Below are 17,674 nucleotides of genomic sequence, written 5' to 3'. Positions count from 1 at the left end.
TACGTGTGAAAGTGCTCAGTGAGCCACTAACACGATTCCCTTGAGCACGACAGGATATAAGAGAAACAGAAACTGGCACATCTAAGAAACAATGTGAAAGGAAACTTTGGCAGTAGAATAAAAGTGTTAGGGGAATCAGATAAACCGATAAGGTTCGCAAACGACATAGCACTTGCGGCAGGAAGATTCGGAAAACCTATTGACGGGAATGGGCAGCACGCTTACCACAGCATCCGGCTTAAAGATAAACAAAACGTCGACGAAACTAATGGAGAGTAGTACAAAGGAAAATAACGGCTTGCTAAACATCAAAACTGGGAACGATAGGGTAACGGATGAAGAGGAAGGTTTCATGGGGGTGAATGCGAGGGAAGATATCAGAAGTAGATCCGCTCAGGTGAAGAAAGTTTTTTTCAGTGAAAGAGCTCTACTGATAAAAGCGAGAGAGGGCACAAAGCCTGCCAATTAAGAAATAGTATTGCTGCACAAGCACTCCGATTTTGCTATTTTTTGGATGAAATCATAACCGCCATTTGAATGTAAGTTTTTATTAATCATTTAGTTCACTATTACGATATCTGCTGCAGAGCAGTCAGATCTTATGATAGACGACTGGTCTGTATATGTACATGTGTTTTGCGATATTTCGACGATAGCTTGTCATTGATATATGTCGCATACTTACCGACCTTTTTTTCTCACCTTTGTGCTTGAATATGGCTCCACAGCCAAAATCGCGAGAGTGACAGAATAATAAAAGCTTACAATCAAATAGTAGCAAAGATTTCATTCAAAAAGTGTACTATGACTGTCGTCCCCAACCAAGGAAAGATCGATTTTAGTAATTCAATAAATATATCAGAATCTCTTTCCGTCTAATAAAGAAAAATATCATCGCCGTCAGTCAACAAAGAAAATTAATAAATTTCTGACAAGTTAACACTAACATTTTAAAAAGTAACTCAGACTGATACAGCAATCACGAATTAAAGGTGGCACTGCGTTTAGATGGGGTCGATAACTCAGTTGTGGCAGCTATATACAAGGTGTTTCACAGTTTCTATTACAGCCTTCAAGAAGTTGTAGAGAGGGCTTAGTAGGTAAAATGTTGATAAGAAATCCACGTACGCAAATGCACCGTTTGAATATAAAATAAATTTGAAAATCGGCGCTCTTTCAAATCTCCCGCTTTACTGCAGCCTCCAATACGCAAAAGCCCCTGTGAATAATCATACAATTCGTTAAACTTCACCAGTTTTGTTATTTATTTGGCCGCGTGCGGCTTTGTTTGACGTGTTTGTCAAATATAAGGCTGTTTTTGGCGTGTTTGAGAGAAATTTTTGATTGATGGCCGATCTGACGAGATGTGCGTAGTTTGTGTCGATGTTTCGCCGCACGTGTTTAGCGAGATAGTTTTTTTAGTACAATTTGCCTCACTTTATCGTGAGTTTCCACAATTGTGGGAACTACGATCAAAGATAAAAACACTGGCAATAACCAAATCGGTAGAGGTGTTGCCTCTTTCCCACCCATATACATCTACAAATGTTTTTTTAAATGAAACTTCCTGGCAGATTAAAACTGTGTGCCCGACCGAGACTCGGGACCTTTGCCTTTCGCGGGCAAGTGCTCTACCAACTGAGCTACCGAAGCAGGAGAGCTTCTGTAAAGTTTGGAAGGTAGGAGACGAGGTACTGGCAGAAGTAAAGCTGTGAGTACGGGGCGTGAGTCGTGCTTCGGTAGCTCAGTTGATAGAGCACTTGCCCGCGAAAGGCAAAGGTCCCGAGTTCGAGTCTCGGTCGGGCACACAGTTTTAATCTGCCAGGAAGTTTCATATAAGCGCACACTCCGCTGCAGAGTGAAAATCTCATTCTGTTCTTTTAAATGTCGTCAGTTGTTATTTCCAAAGATGTGCGACGGCTTCAAATGTTACATATCTTTGAAAGTAACATTTTTTATACAGCTAAAAGCACATCTTTGAAAGTAATATTTTTTATACAGCTGAAAGCACTCGTTTCTGCTTACGTTGTGTGGACTGTCTGTTCAGACGGATGTTGTCTGATGACGGCTTAGGAAGCCGAAAGTCGGTTCACAGCTAAATATAAAATAAATATTTTGTGGAACATTAGTACTATGTATTTCAGATTTTTGTTTCAAATTCACCTCTTTCTTCAGAATGAGGACGAACAAAAGACGTCAGTCCGTTACAGGCAAGTTATAAATCAGCCTTGGAACATAAGACGTGTGTGTGTGTGTGTGTGTGTGTGTGTGTGTGTGTGTGTTAGCGCGACCTTCTGCAGCCCCTGCTCAGCGTGGATATCGCCGGGAAGAACGCTATGACACGGTCGCCGGACTTGGGACCTCCCGCGCCGGCCGCCCTCTGTGTATCCCGTTCTTACCGCACAGCGCCTTTTTCGGGGAGGACTCTGAAAAAGACGAGTCCTTAAAGAGCGGCACCTGAATAACAGCCGCGTCCGGTCCTCCCAAATGCGGATGCGCCGCTCACCATGTTGGGAAGAGTTAACGGGCGCCGTTTTTGCTTCGGTCGGTGTAGGCGCCTGCCCAGCAAACGGAGTCCGATCGGCTTCACTTTCCATTGTTTTCGTCGCGCTCTTACGTAAGATCGCCTTAGAGGGAAGGAGCTATTTTTTTGGGGGGGGGGCGGCGGTGGAAAATAATTATTGTCACGGGCTGAAGATGAGGAGCGCGGACAATAGGATTCGGACGGCCCTCTGTTTAAGGGCAGAGACGCGCAACGAAGACTCAAAAAGAGCCCTGTTGGCTCGATGTTATCAGCTCTCCTGGGGGACTCTTAAAACAAAGAGAACTTCACCACAAGAGTCGAATTACAAAAAGTTCGATTCGTAACGTTGGTTTGATCGTTTCGCAGCTACAGGTTGTACCAGGCAGGATTCCTTCTGTGTGGATCCACGTGGACGAGTTGTGATTCATATTCTGACTCGGTTGGAAAGTATCCAAGTCATTCTTCGGAGATTCATAGAAAGCGCTTTCGATTAGATGCCAAGATTTGTAGAGATGCCTGTTACAGCACACAGCAGCTTGGTCAAACGCTGAGAAAAAGTTTATTTACAGTTTGTCCAGAAACCAGACTACCGTTATAAAAATCGGAGAACACGAAAAAGAAGCAGTAGTTGAGAAAATAGTGAGACAGGCCTGAAGCCTATCCAAGATATTATTCAGTCTGTACAGTGACCAAGCTGTGGAGGAGACCAACGTGATATATAGTTCCTCGGGCAGAAATTAAAACTTTGAGGTTGCCGATGACTTTGTATACTGTTAGAGACAGCAAAGGACTTGGCAGCATGCGCGCCGACTATGTGGGTGCGCCGGGGCTCGTGCACTCGTATACATAATCTAGTAGATGCGCCGTACCCACAAATTTTTTACTTTGATAAGAACAAAATAAAATAAATATTACTCACTTGCCTTTATGAAAATGTAATGAACTACTGAAACACAGCGATGGAAGTTAAAATTTCTGACCTCTAAAACATATCTGTTTGTTTCAAAGGCAACCAAGCAGCACCCCCCTCCCCCCCCCCCCCCCCCCGTTCCTTGCCTTTCTATGACCTAGTCCAAGGCACTCCTAAAGTTAACAGTAGCACAATACTGTAAATGGAATCCTGCCTTTCGCCGGCCGCGGTGATCGAGCGATTCTAGGCGCTTCAGTCTGCTACGGTCGCAGGTTCGAATCCTGCCTCGGGCATGGATATGTGTGATGTCCTTAGGTTAGTTAAGTTGAAGTAGTTCTAAGTTTTAGGGGACTGATGACCTCAGATGTTAAGTCTCATAGTGTTCAGTGTTCAGAGCCATTTGAACCAATCCCTGACTTTCCGGCTTGCTTTCATGTTTCCTTAGAAGTGGCACGCTACAATACTCCCACTCTAATCGTCAACAATTACTTTAAAATATCTGCTTGCCAATACTGACAATAATAAAGAATAATCCGATCCGAAATACAAGGAAGCCCATTGTTACAGACAACCTGAATTGTTAGTTCTGCTGCATTTAAGTCAGGTGTGTTATTGACTGAGCTAGGGCAGGCTCAACGTACGCTTATAGTACCAATATATTTTACTTTATCACACTACAAGTCTTTCTGACACAGGTAGTGTTCGTAAAAGATTATTAACCCTCAAACGGAGTTGTGGGGTCCTTTTTGATACCAGTCAAACTGTACACACGTGCCATTTTCTCTGATGGTCATTCTATTGTTGGTGGTTCTACATACCTTCTCGGCAGTTGATAGTGAACCTCCTGACGAACTAGCAGCATTGTTGAGTTGTTCTCTTTCTCAGTTTGGGTGGTGCCATTATTGACCCCACGACACCGTAAGTGTTTCTGTTTGCCCTACGCCAAAAGTTTACTTATCAACGAAAGTCATTTTATTTTTAGGCTCAGTGAGTGTTTCCATTTATTTTCGGTGTTACTATGGCTTCGAGCTCTCATTCATGTGTGTCAGTGGTCGATCCAAGTTCTCCAGACTACGTGAGAAAAACGCTAGAAGAACTAGGAGAAGGAGAAGAGGGTAGTGATGCAAATGATCTGGACGATGAAAATGACCCTTCTTACAACAGTGAACATGAAACTGCTTCAGAACAAAGTCGTGACTCTAGTGAATCAGATAAATTAGAGGGAAATAAACATAGAGGGGAATCATCTAGTTTCTACGGCAGAAATAGGTAATGGAAATGTCGTGTGGCTAGGGCCTCCCGTCGGGTAGACCGTTCGCCTGATGCAGGTCTTTCGATTTGACGCCACTTCGGCGACCTGCGCGTCGATGGAGATGAAATGATGATGATTAGGACAACACAACACCCAGTCCCTGAGCGGAGAAAATTTCCGACCCAGCCGGGAATCGAACCCGGGCCCATAGTATTGACAGTCTGTCACGCTGACCACTCAGCTACCGGGGCGGACGCAGAAATAGGTATAAGTGGTCCACTCTAGAACCTCAAAGGAATGTGAGAACACCAGCCCACAACTTGATAATAAAAGTTCCTACACTGAAAGGCCCTGCAAGCCGACTGGGAGACTCATGCAGTCCATTGGAAGCGTGGGAGTGTATGTTTACCAGAGATATGTTAGAAGAAATTGTGAGTCATACGAATGTGAAAATTTCTTCATATCGATCAAAATTTTCTGATCGGCAGCGCACAGAACTACGAGACATGAACGTCAATGAACTTAGGGCCTATTTGGATTATTATACTTCAGTGCCATTTTCAAATCTAATCATGAAAATCTACAGTCTATGTTTGCAACAGACGGCACTGGAAGAGATATTTTCCGCGCCACACTATCCATGAAGAGAGTGCTGATATTGCTTTACTGCCTAAGATTTGATGACATAACTAGCAGAGATGAGAGGAAGAAAAATGACCCTGGAGCAGCGATTTCTTGGATTTTCGATAGACTGGTTCACAATTCTCAGGAATCTTATATGTTCACATGCATGCGTGGATGAAATGCTGGTTGGTTTTCGTGGGAGATGCGCATTTAGGGTTTATATGGCTAGTAAACCAGCGAAATACGGGCTGAAAATAATGATTTTAGCTGATGCTCAAATTACCTTCTGAATGCCTATTTATTCACTGGAAAAGACAGTGATGGCGTTGGCTTGACACCAGAAGAAAAGAAATTTCGGAAACCAACTCAATCTGTCCTGAGACTAGCGAAGCCCATTTACGGTACAAACCGTAACATTACAGCTGACAACTACTTTGGCTCTATTGAATTAGTTTCGGAGTTGAAAGAACGAAAGTTGACCAATGTCGGTACATTGAGGAAAAACAAAAAGAAAATCCCACCCGAATTCCAGCCATCTAAGAGACTTGTGGAAGGTTCAACACTTTATGGCTTCACAAATGACAGAACATTGATTTCTTATGTCCCTAAAAAAGGAAAAGCTGTCATTTTGATTTCCAGTATGCATCATTCAAAAAGTACAGATCCAAAAACAGGAAAACCAGAAATAATTTCCTTTTACAATAGCACAAAGGGTGGCGTAGACTCTCTTGACCAGAAGTGTGCTACCTACAGACCAGGCAGACGAACACGCAGATGGCCTCTTGCTGTATTTTATGCAGTTCTGAACATACTCGGAGTTAACTCGTATGTAATACAAACGTCCTGCAAGAAGTACATACCTATTTCCCGGTCTGAATTCATCAAGATACTTGCCAGGCAGCTTACTGAATCCTATCTCAATGAGAGGCTGATGAATGGCAGACTACCAAAAGAACTAAGAGTAACAATCTCAGGACTTTTTTGAAGAAACCTCTCCCAAAATCACAAATATCCACTCTGGATTCAAAGAGGAAGCGATGTGCTCTTTGTCCATGTGCCAATGAGAAAAAGACAAACCAGTACTGTACCTGCTGCAGTCGCCCAGTTTGCCAAACCTGTAGTTCGGTTGTCTGTAAAGAGTGTGGAGAGGAGAATGCGGGTGATTATTGACGATTTGTGAAAAACTCTGTATCGATTCATATTTGATGTTCATTACATGCAGCTATATATTTATCTCACAGCAATCTATTACTGTTACGTGTTATTTCTGATACAATAAACTAGTTTGAATTTTTATATTGCATTTCATTTCAGTGTTAAGTAGTGTTGCATAAACTTGTTTTTCTTTTGTAATTTTTATAGTGATTTTTTTAGTTTAACTTAAGTTTTGTGTTGTAACATAGGCAATTAAGGAATTTATAAATAAATATTTCTAATGAAAGTAAAGCAAATTAATTTTCATGGATAAAATTGAGTGGTATCCTTTTGGACCCCACAATACCATTTACGATATTAAGAAGTCACCACTCCGTTTGAGGGATAAGGAAAGGTAATCATTTTAAAAAATATCGAATCTCCCCAGGGAACATACTACATTCCATCATTGATATGCACCCACAGACATTTTGCTAAGTTGGCGCCCTTGCTTGGAAAAGCAGTTGAATGGAGTAGACACTGCCTTGACAAGAGTTTATAAGATGAACGTCAACAAATGTGAAACAAGGGGAATGAAGTATAGTCGAATTAAGTCAGGCGATGCTGAAGGAATCGGCGTAGGAAACGAAACTGTAAAAGTGCCAGAGGGGTTTTGTTAACTCGGGCCGCAATACAAATGACAATGGACAGCGTACAGAAGATGTAGATTGGCTGCACAATGAAAACCGTTTTCGACGAAGAGAAACTTTTTAACAGTGAATATAAATTTGAGTGTTACGAAGTCTTTTCTGGAAGTATTTGTTGGAGTGAAATGTTATAAAAAAGTGAAGTGAGGGTGAGAAACACTAGAGACAAGAAAAGAATAAATGAGTTTTGAACGTGTTGTTACACCTGACTTGGTTTGACTACATTCTGTTTTCGGGCATTTCGTTAGTTCTTTTGAAAGATACTGTCCACTCTGTTGCCGCGTCTCTGACAGAACTACGGTCTCATCCATAAATCATAATACTTTCATTACTTTTCTCTGAACTTCCTTTTCAGTACTTCTCCCTGGTTTTCTTTAATGCTTTCTTACTGTACAGACTGCATAACGTAGTGGATAAACTACAATCATGCCCCACTCCCCCCTCAGTTAGTGCATTGCTTTCACAATGTTTTGACTCTTCGAATCGTAATCTGGTTTCTCTACAAGTTACAAATAACTTGACGTAACTTATACTTTACGTCTGATAACTTCAGAATTACAAAGAATGTATTTTTTTTGGACAACACCGTCCGTATTCAAATGGCTCTGAGCATTATGGGTTTAACATCTGAGGTCATAAGTTCCCTAGAACTTAGAACTACTTAAACCTAACTAACCTAAGGACATCAGACACATCCATGGAGGCACGATTCGAACCTGCGACCGTAGCGGTCGCGCGGTTCCAGACTGAAGTGCCTAGAACCGCTCGGCGACACCGACCGGCGTCCGAAGTATTACCGAGTATGACCTGAAGAGGTGAAAGCTTAGAAGTAAACACGTTTTTCGGTGACTGACTGATGCTGACTGTGGAGAAAACTGTAACAGCAGGAGGCCGTGAGAATGTGCCTCTCAGGAGGGCTTGGCATCTGCCTTCTGCCGCAGGAAACTCAATTCGGTTTTGTTGCGCGAGAATTGTGGACCCCTGTGCTGCCGTGACGCCATTTTGCTCGATGTTGTACCATAACCGACTGGATTATTTCTCCCTTCTCTTTAAGTTCATGTTATTACCCGATATTCACGTTGTTCGTTTGAAGAGATTTTGAGCGGCGAACCACTCAACCACTGTCAGCAGAAGACGTAGATGAAGAAGTCGTTTCTGAAGGTATATATCTGGATTGTAGCTTTGCACAGAAGTGTACGTGGTCGATAAACAGTTCAGGCAATAAGGGAATAGAAACTTTTGAAATGTGGTGCTACAGAGGAATGCTGCAAATTACTCGAATAAGCGACGGTCAGAGACGTTGTGAAAAGCTTGTAAGGGTGCTGAAGATTAGAATGTGCTGAGAAATGTTTGTTAAGAGGAAAATTCGAAACGTTCTGCCGTTTCCGAGTTAATTAACACTGAAGTTAGCCAGTCAGGCCGTTGCGAGAGCAAATTCACTTGGCTTGCCAGACACGGCATCACAAACGTGTTCTTCGTCTGATTTCCTAAAAGCGAACAAGTATGCAATACAAAAATTAGACACGGGGCGGCAGTAAGGCTCAAACCCGAACCAGAGGCTGAGCAGTCTCGTGAACTGTCTTCTACGCTATGAGAACTACTGACACTCATAATTGTATCTGCCGCTCTAATTTGCGCTCGCAACGGTCTCATTGGTTGACTTCTGTGCTCATGAACGTGGAAAGGGCGCAACATATTGAATTTTTTCTTAAGAATTGTTTCTCAGCACAACTTACCCTGCAACTCCTTTACACGCTTTCCAGATTGTTTCTGACCACCCTGCATATCGCGTAACTAATGAGGAAGTACTGAATAGCAATGTGGAGAAAACAAATCTATGACATAATTTGACTAAACGAAGGAGACATCAAGAAATCATCAGTTTGATACGGGAGGGTAGTGTGGGGGGAGTGGTGAAAACCATAGAAGGAGACCAAGAGATGAATACTGTAAGCAGGTTCAGAGAGCTGTAGTTATGCAGTGATGAAGGCCTGCACAGGATACCAGGATACAGTAGCATGGAGAGCTGCGTCAAACCAGTGATTGGGCGGAAGAACACAACAACCGGTTTCTGCCATTTATTCATCTTCAGAAAGTACAATGGTAAAAAGAGATAAAATTTACATTAGAATCTTTAAAAAATTTTATCAGTTCCACTCGGAAGCGGCGTAACGTCTCTAGTTTAACAGGACAACGCATTTTGTGGGCCTTTTGTTCCCCGTATAGTTTCTATGACATTTGGATACGAAAAGTGCGTAATTTTTTTCTTTACGTTACTTTCTAGTACGAGAGACAAAAAACTTGAACATTTCAATGCAGGTATTTTCCTCCTTTTCGTATTGTACAATATGAAGGTGGCCAATGTGTAACCAAACCGTTAATGATTGTAATCACGTTCTGTGATTGTATCTTCTCTTCATGAAAATGACGCTCAAGTCGGCGCAACAGCGTCCAATAGAAAGACAAGACTGACACGGGGACCGCGCGCTACTCGTTATCACTGATTTCGTCCAGATTTATGATACAGTTTATTCAAGACTTGGCCGGAAATGAAAGAGACGTAAGTGGGAACCCTACATGGCCAGGTGTTTAGGGGAAACAGCATTTTTTGGGGCGGGTCAGAGGAGGCATGAGCCATTTACGAAGTGTGTTCAAAAAATTCCGTAATTTTCGCGCCAAAGGTGTGTTGGAGCGAAATGTTGTTGGTATACCTGCTCTCGCCTGTGTTTAACGCGTAACTGCCGTAATTTTCGTTGCTGTATGTCTGTTAGTTATTGTTTAGTGCTGTATCGAGTAGAGCGTTGTGTCGCACAGTTTGCGAATTTCGAGATGGCAGAGTTAGAGCAGCAACGTGCCTGCATTAAATTTTACGTGAAACTCAAGAAAACCTTTACAGAGACACATCGAATGATGCCCGAAGTGCTTAAGCAGACTCGGTGTTACGAATGGTTCACGCGGCTTAAAAATGGCCAGGCAGAAGTTAAAGATGACCCTCGTTCAGGACGCTCTTCGATGTATACCGACAACGTTCATGTCAGGACCCTCAGGCTGACTGACAGTCCGAGAGATTGCAGAAGAATGTAATATTTCAGTTGGATCATGCCATGAAATCCTGACGCAGCATCTTGCAATGCACTGTGTTGCTGCTAAGTTCGTACACCGGCTCATGAGTCAAGACCAGAAAGACATTTCCCTCGTGATCTGTGAAGAGCTTTTGGATCGCGTAAATGAGAACGAGATGTACCTTACGACAATTGTTAAGAGGCGATGAGACGTGGGTCTACAGTTCTGATGCTGAGAGCAAGTTTTAGTCTTCACAATGGGTCGGGCAACGTTCTCCAAGGTTAATAAATAAATAAATAAATAAAAGCTCACCAGGTCAGGTCAAATTTCAAAGCCATGCTGATAATTTTCTTTGACTTTGAAGGCTGCTACTATCGGGATGTTTCGCGACACCTGCTAGAAAATGTGAGAAGGAAACGGCCTTAATGTGCGAGACAATTCATGCCTCTTGCACTACGATAACGCATCCGCTTAATCATCCCTGTTGATGCGCGACTATTGCATAAAAAACGAAGTCACTGTGCTGCCCCATCCTCCGTTCTCTCCAGACCTGGCCCCTGCGCATTTTTCTCTTATTTCGAAAGTTGAAAACCCTATTGAAAGGACGAAGATTTACAACGAGAGAAAAGATAACAGAAAATTCGCAGACGGCGCTTCGCCCGATCCGGCAAGAGGCGTACCGATACTGCTTCCGGAGGTGGAAACGGCATTGGGAGCGGTGTATCAATTGTCGAGGGGAGTGTTTCGAAGAAGACCGCGTACAATAAGTAAAAGGTAAACGTAGAAAAAAACTGAGGACAAAGTTCCGGATTTTTTTTTAACAGACCTCGTATGTTACCGTAGCATCCAGGTAGCGGTTGGCGCAGCAGAAAGAGTACAGAACGGTAATCCGAGGGACGAAGGGTCTATGCGGAAACTGCTTTTTATTTTTAGTCTTTACGGAAATAAAGCTCAATAAATTGTGTTTATTAATATTTGTATAAGTAAAAAGAAGTGACCCAGTCATTAACCTTAAAGTTGTTTTGAACACCACAATGCTTTAATTGGCATCGCCCTGTTGTAGGTGGTATGCCGTATGCTGATTCACCGAGACAGTTACAGGTGGACCTACACTTTAACGTCGATTCCGAACCACGCTGCAACTCGGCATTTTCCACATCAACAAACGTTGCCAGAGTTGGAAGAAGTATTAAGTGACAGAAAGAAAAACTGATGGATGATCGAACCCGAGACCTTCGGATTGGTGTCCTAGTACTTTTTTCCAGTTCATAGTTGAAAACTTCGCTCCGTTTCTTTATTACAGTAGGTGCCCACTTACCCAACTGTATACGCTAAGCAACCGTCCATGAAAACGAAAGGTAAACGAAAATTCGGAGTTATAAATAATTTTCCTGGAAGGAGCTGTTAGACGTGCTCGAGAACTTCGTATATTTGGTGATACAAAAGTCGTACCCGTATGACAAACTGGGAGAACCAGAACTCCATCGACAAATTTTCAGAGTTGATAGTGTGGACCAAAACAAGAAAAAAAGTCAAGTAATGTATATTCTGCAGACTGAAGCGACGAATGAAAATTTGTATAAAGGTCAGGATTCGTACCCCGGTCTCCTGCTATCCCGGCCTTGTTACAAATTTTCATTTGTCGCTTCAGTCTGGATATATGCATCATAGATGCGTGAGACTTGAGGAAGTCTCTGGAACCATGTGCTTTCGTTTGATTAATGTCAAGTAAACATGGGCTCTAAAACGCACTCCTTAAGAGCTATGACTACTTCTTCATCTTCGATACTGTGCAACAAATCTGTACAACGTCTTTGCTTCCGATATTTTGAGAGGTGGTAGTATGGACCAAAACAAGGAAAAAATGTGCTGTAAACATGGCCTCTGAAACATATACCTTACGAGCTATGAGCACAAGTTCATCTCACATACTATGAAACACAACTCACCTAATGAGGCTCTTAATGTATGCAATTCAGAGCCCATATTTATTGGACTCTCTTTCTCGTTTTGATCCCTCTGAAAGTTTGTCGGCAGAGTTCTAATTTACCAAATTTGACCCATGGCCATGACTATTGAATCACCCTGCATCAAGTTATATACTTCTATTATTTTACAGTTGATAATTTACACATTCTGGGGTGATATTCTTAGTAAAAAGATGGAAATTAACTTTCTCTGCATCTTGCACACATAATAAACGTTGCATTTTTACAATTATATGGTTGTTTTATGTGTCTATACAAAAACAAAGACAATTTACATCCATAAAAGATTCTCCCTCTTCGCAGCAAACCACGCGAAACGCGTCTTTTCGTCAGGTATTGGCGGGTATAGCTGGTGATGTACAGTGGAATCCAAACACTTTGATGCAGTCTCCTCGGGAGGTGATTTCTTTTTTACATTTACTTAGATACTCAGCAAGTCACCGAACGGTGCGTAGTGGAGGGTACCCTGCACCACTGCTAGTCATGTCCTATCCTCCTACACCCGCAGACAGGGCTCCGTATGAGCCCTAATTTCTCATATGTTATCTTCGTGGTCTTTACCGCAATGTATGTCTGGCGGCATTAGAATCGTTCGACAGTCAGCTTCAAACGCTGGTTCTCTAAATTTTCTCAATAGTGTTTCTCGAAAAGAACGTCGCCTTCCCTCAGGAATTCCCACTTTAGTTCCCGAAGCATCTCCGTTAACACCTAACGTGTTGTTCGAATATGTTGTTGTTGTTGTTGTTGTTGTTGTCTTCAGTCCTGAGACTGGTTTGATGCAGCTCTCCATGCTACTCTATCCTGTGCAAGCTTCTTCATCTCCCAGTACTTACTGCAACCTACATCCTTCTGAATCTGCTTAGTGTATTCATCTCTTGGTCTCCCTCTACGATTTTTACCCTCCACGCTGCCCTCCAATGCTAAATTTGTGATCCGTTGATGCCTCAGAACAAGTCCTACCAACAGGTCCCTTCTTCTTGTCAAGTTGTGCCACAAACTCCTCTTCTCCCCAATTCTATTCAATACCTCCTCATTAGTTATGTGATCTACCCATCTAATCTTCAGCATTCTTCTGTAGCACCACATTTCGAAAGCTTCTATTCTCTTCTTGTCCAAACTAGTCATCGTCCATGTTTCACTTCCATACATGGCTACACTCCATACAAATACTTTCAGAAACGACTTCCTGACACTTAAATCTATACTCGATGTAAACAAATTTCTCTTCTTCAGAAAAGCTTTCCTTGCCATTGCCAGTCTACATTTTATATCCTCTCCACTTCGACCATCATCAGTTATTTTGCTCCCCAAATAGCAAAACTCCTTTACTACTTTAAGTGTCTCATTTCCTAATCTAATTCCCTCAGCATCACCCGACTTAATTCGACTACATTCCATTATCCTCGTTTTGCTTTTGTTGGTGTTGTTCGAATATACCGGTAACGAATCTAGCAGCCCGCCTCTAAACTGCTTGGATGTCTTCCTTCAATCCGACCTGGTACGGATCCCAAACACTGCAGCAGTACTCAAGAGCAGGTCGTACCAGCGTCCTATATGCGGTCTCCTTTATAGGTGAACCACTCTTTCCTAAAATTCTCCATTTGTCGACCATTTGCCTTCCCTACCACAGTTTTCACATGCTCGTTCCACCTCATACCGCTTTGCAACGTTACGTCCAGATACGACTTGACTGTATCAATCAGGACACTAATAATTCTGTACAGGTTTGTTCCTCCTCTTACATTTTTCCACGTTTAGGGCCAGTTGCCATTCATCACACCAACTGGAAATTTTGTCTAAGTCATCTTGTATCTTCCTAAAGTCACTCGTTGACATCTTACCGTACACCACGGCATCATCAGCAAACAACCGCAGATTGCTGCTCACCCTGTCCGCCAAATCACTTATGTATATAGAGAGTAACAGCGGTCCTATCACACTTCCCTGGGGCACTCCTGACGATACCCTTGTCTCTTTCTTTCTCTGTGAGGTAAAAGCAGTTTTGAAGTTTTCTGATCAAATTCTGTAACTGACGATAAAATTGGATCGCAGGGTTGCACTAGCGGAGTGCTTTTGGGGGTGGGCAGGGGAGGGGGCTAGGAATTAATTGAATACTGCCCGATGCAGTCTCCTTCGTCTTGAAAAACCTCGTTGTGTAATTATGGATCTGTTTGTCCTCTCCACGAGTCGGTTAACAGAATAAATTTATTCTTCAGTGCGTAGAGCTTTATAGCACATATGTCAAATTTTTTTGTGTAGGGCTGTGGTAAGTTTTCCAGATTTTCATGAAGTGATGACATTCTTATATTTTGTCGCGTACTCATCCACCGTTTTTTGAATCCTCGGTCCGAAATTTTCCTTCGCCTTTTCTTTTCAAGCATTTCTTGAAAATATTTATAAATGTGATATATTGAGCATTATTTCGGTTTATTTGCAGTGTGAGTAATGTAAAAGTCGGAAAATTAAAGAAATTTCCGGATAGGGCCTCGACCACAAGGCACTCGCATTACCATTCCCCCACTCGTCTTTTACCGACCTGTTCTCCCTCTTTATACCGTCAGCAGCACTTTGCGGATGCCGCATGACATCTTTCACATTTTTTTTATTTGTTCACCATGAACATTGTATCGATGAGAACTACACTCAGTGTTTTTTTAATTACAGGGGAAAGTCAGTCCAATGACCTCTGACCATGCTGAGCTACCGTGCTGGCTTTTCCGTTGCGCCAATCGCTGTCTAGAAACTACACTACACCCGCGTAAAAAAAAAAAATCTTTTTACAGGCTTTTGGCCGTCTCCATCTCCGACTTCTGTCACTTTCATTTCTGGTCAAGTCCTACATATGGCGTAACTTTCGAGGAAATCGATGACGACGAATTGGCGCGGTCTCCTTGTAAATGCCTAATCGTCAATCACTTTCTCAGTATACTTATTTTGTTTCAGAAGCAGCAGTGATTGGAAGTGAGTTTGTAGCTGCCCTGCTGCACCTGTCCGGCCGTTGCCAAGTTTGGGTGAGCGAGAGCAGGTGTTTACGGATGACTCACTGACCGCGGGCACTTGTTTTGTGGCAGGTGCAAGGCACGGCTTGCCGGCAGACAATGAACGCCTGGTCGATTGTAGGAGGGGCTGCTCGAACGGGACGGCGCTAAAAACACTGTGGCGCTTTTATTGTCATACCAGTAGGCTTTTGCGGGACGAAATCTTGTAGAGTACTACTACGTTGCTCTCGCTCGAGGTCTTCAGCAACACTGCTCCAATGCTTGACCAGACTTGACGCTCGTATTTGGAAAGACTCCGGTTCTAATCCATCTCCAGCCATTCTAAATACCTCTCATGGTTTGCCTGAGTCACGTCAATCGAATCCCATGATCATACCTTCAGTACAACCGCTGAAGAGTTTCTCCTCCGTCCTTGTCCAAGAGAGGTGGCGTGTCGCCATTGATGCCAGGAACATTGACAAGACAACGCACTCTAAATTTTCTTCGCCTCCACTCCAGTATATAGAACCGTCAGAGACATGCATTTTTCAGCAACCTCGCGCCCAAATCAAACAATGAAGAGGCTTTTAATGAAGTTACATGTTAACTTTCTTACTTGTCCATCATGGAAATGTTGAATCTGGTACAAACTGTTTCTATTCTCCTATTTCTTTATTAATATTTCTTTCACCATATTGTCGATGAGAGGTGGACGTCAGCACAAAACAAGTTGAGACTCTCATCACAATAAAATAAAAAAAGAACGACGGATTCACATATCATAGGTCCTGGTTGATTTCTTTATTCTAACGTCCCACTCAATTCGGGAATCTGGCAAGTTGTGCGTTCGCCGTACACAATGTTTCAAATGCTCTGAACGGCAATGGCAAGGAAAATCGGAGAAATATTGCGTGGAACATTCTCGAAGGGATTTCCATCGTACATCCTATTTATGCAATGAAGAGCCAAATAAACTGGTACATCTGTCTGATATCGTGTAGGGCCGCCGCCAACACGCAGCAGTGACGCAACACGACGTGGAATGGACTCGACTAATGTCTGAAGTCATGCTGGAGGGAATTGACACCATGAATCCTACAGAGCTGTCCATACATCCCTAAGAGCACGAAAGGGTGGAGATCTATTCTGAACAGCACGTTGCAAGGCATGCCAGATACGCTCAATAATGTTCACGAACTGGGATTTTAGTGGCCAGCGGAAATGTTTAAACTCAGTGTGTTCCTGGAGCTACTCTAGCAATTCTGGACGTGTGGAGTGTCGCATTGTCCTGCTGAAATTGCCAAAGTCCGTCGTAATCCACAATGGACATGAATGGATGCAGCTGATCAGACAGGATGCTCACGTAAGTGTCACCTGTGAGAGTCGTATCTAGACGTACTAAGGGGCCCCTTATCACTCCAACTGCACACGCCCCACACCATTACAGAGACTCCACCAGCTTGGACATTCCCCTGCTGACATGCAGGGTCCGTGGATTCATGAGGTTGTCTCTATACCCGTACACGTCCATCCGCTCTATACAATTTGAAACGAGACTCGTCCGACGAGGCAACATGTTTCCGGTCATCAACAGTCCAATGTCGGTGCTGATGGTCCCAGGCGTGGCGTAAAGCCTTGTGGCGCGCAGCCATCAATGGTGCACGAGTGGGCCTTCCGCTCCGAAAGCCCATATCGATGATGTTTCGTTGAATGGTTCGCACGCTGACACTTGTTGATGGCCGAGCATTGAAATCTGCAGCAATTTGCGGAAGGGTTGCACTTCTGCCACGCTGAACGATTCTCCTCAGTCGTCGTTGGTCCCATTCTCGCAGTATCTCTTTCTGACCGCAACGATGTCGGAGATTTGATGTTTTACCGGGGTCCTAATATTCACGGTACGCTCATGAAATTTTCGTAGGAGAAAATTCCCACTTAATCGCTACCTCGGAGATGCCGTGTCCCGTCGCTCGTGCGCAGACTACAGCACTATGTTCAGACTCATTTAGATCTTGAAAACCTGCCATTGTAGCAACAGTAACCGATCTAACAACTGCGGCAGACACTTATCTTATATAGGTGTTGCCGACCGTAGCGCCGTATTTGCCTGTTTACATATTTCTGTACTTGAATACGCCTATACCAGTTTCTTTGGCGCTTCAGTGTATTATGCCTAGAATGATGAAAGCCTGCAACCGTTAACAGTTGGGTTGACGATACGTTCGTGGGACTTAGTTTTCGTGACTTGCCACTCATGTTTCCATTCATCATCCAGTATGAACGCAATGTATAGCATTGGGACTCCTTCTTCGAACGCTGATCTGTATTCGTGGCACTTACTAGATACAAATAGTAAATAATGTACAAAACGTTTAACTGCTTGCCAATTAGTTATTAAGGAACTAGTAGCAAATTTATAATGTCTAAATTACATTAAAATAAACACATTTCTGTTGTATTATTCAGATAAAATACAAGAAAGTCAATGTAGTATATG

The sequence above is a fragment of the Schistocerca piceifrons genome, chromosome 2 (assembly GCF_021461385.2).
Source record: "Schistocerca piceifrons isolate TAMUIC-IGC-003096 chromosome 2, iqSchPice1.1, whole genome shotgun sequence".
In the NCBI taxonomy this organism is placed as follows: domain Eukaryota; kingdom Metazoa; phylum Arthropoda; class Insecta; order Orthoptera; family Acrididae; genus Schistocerca; species Schistocerca piceifrons.
The sequence above is the reverse complement of the archived record's forward strand: the minus strand, read 5'-3'. Positions refer to the sequence as shown.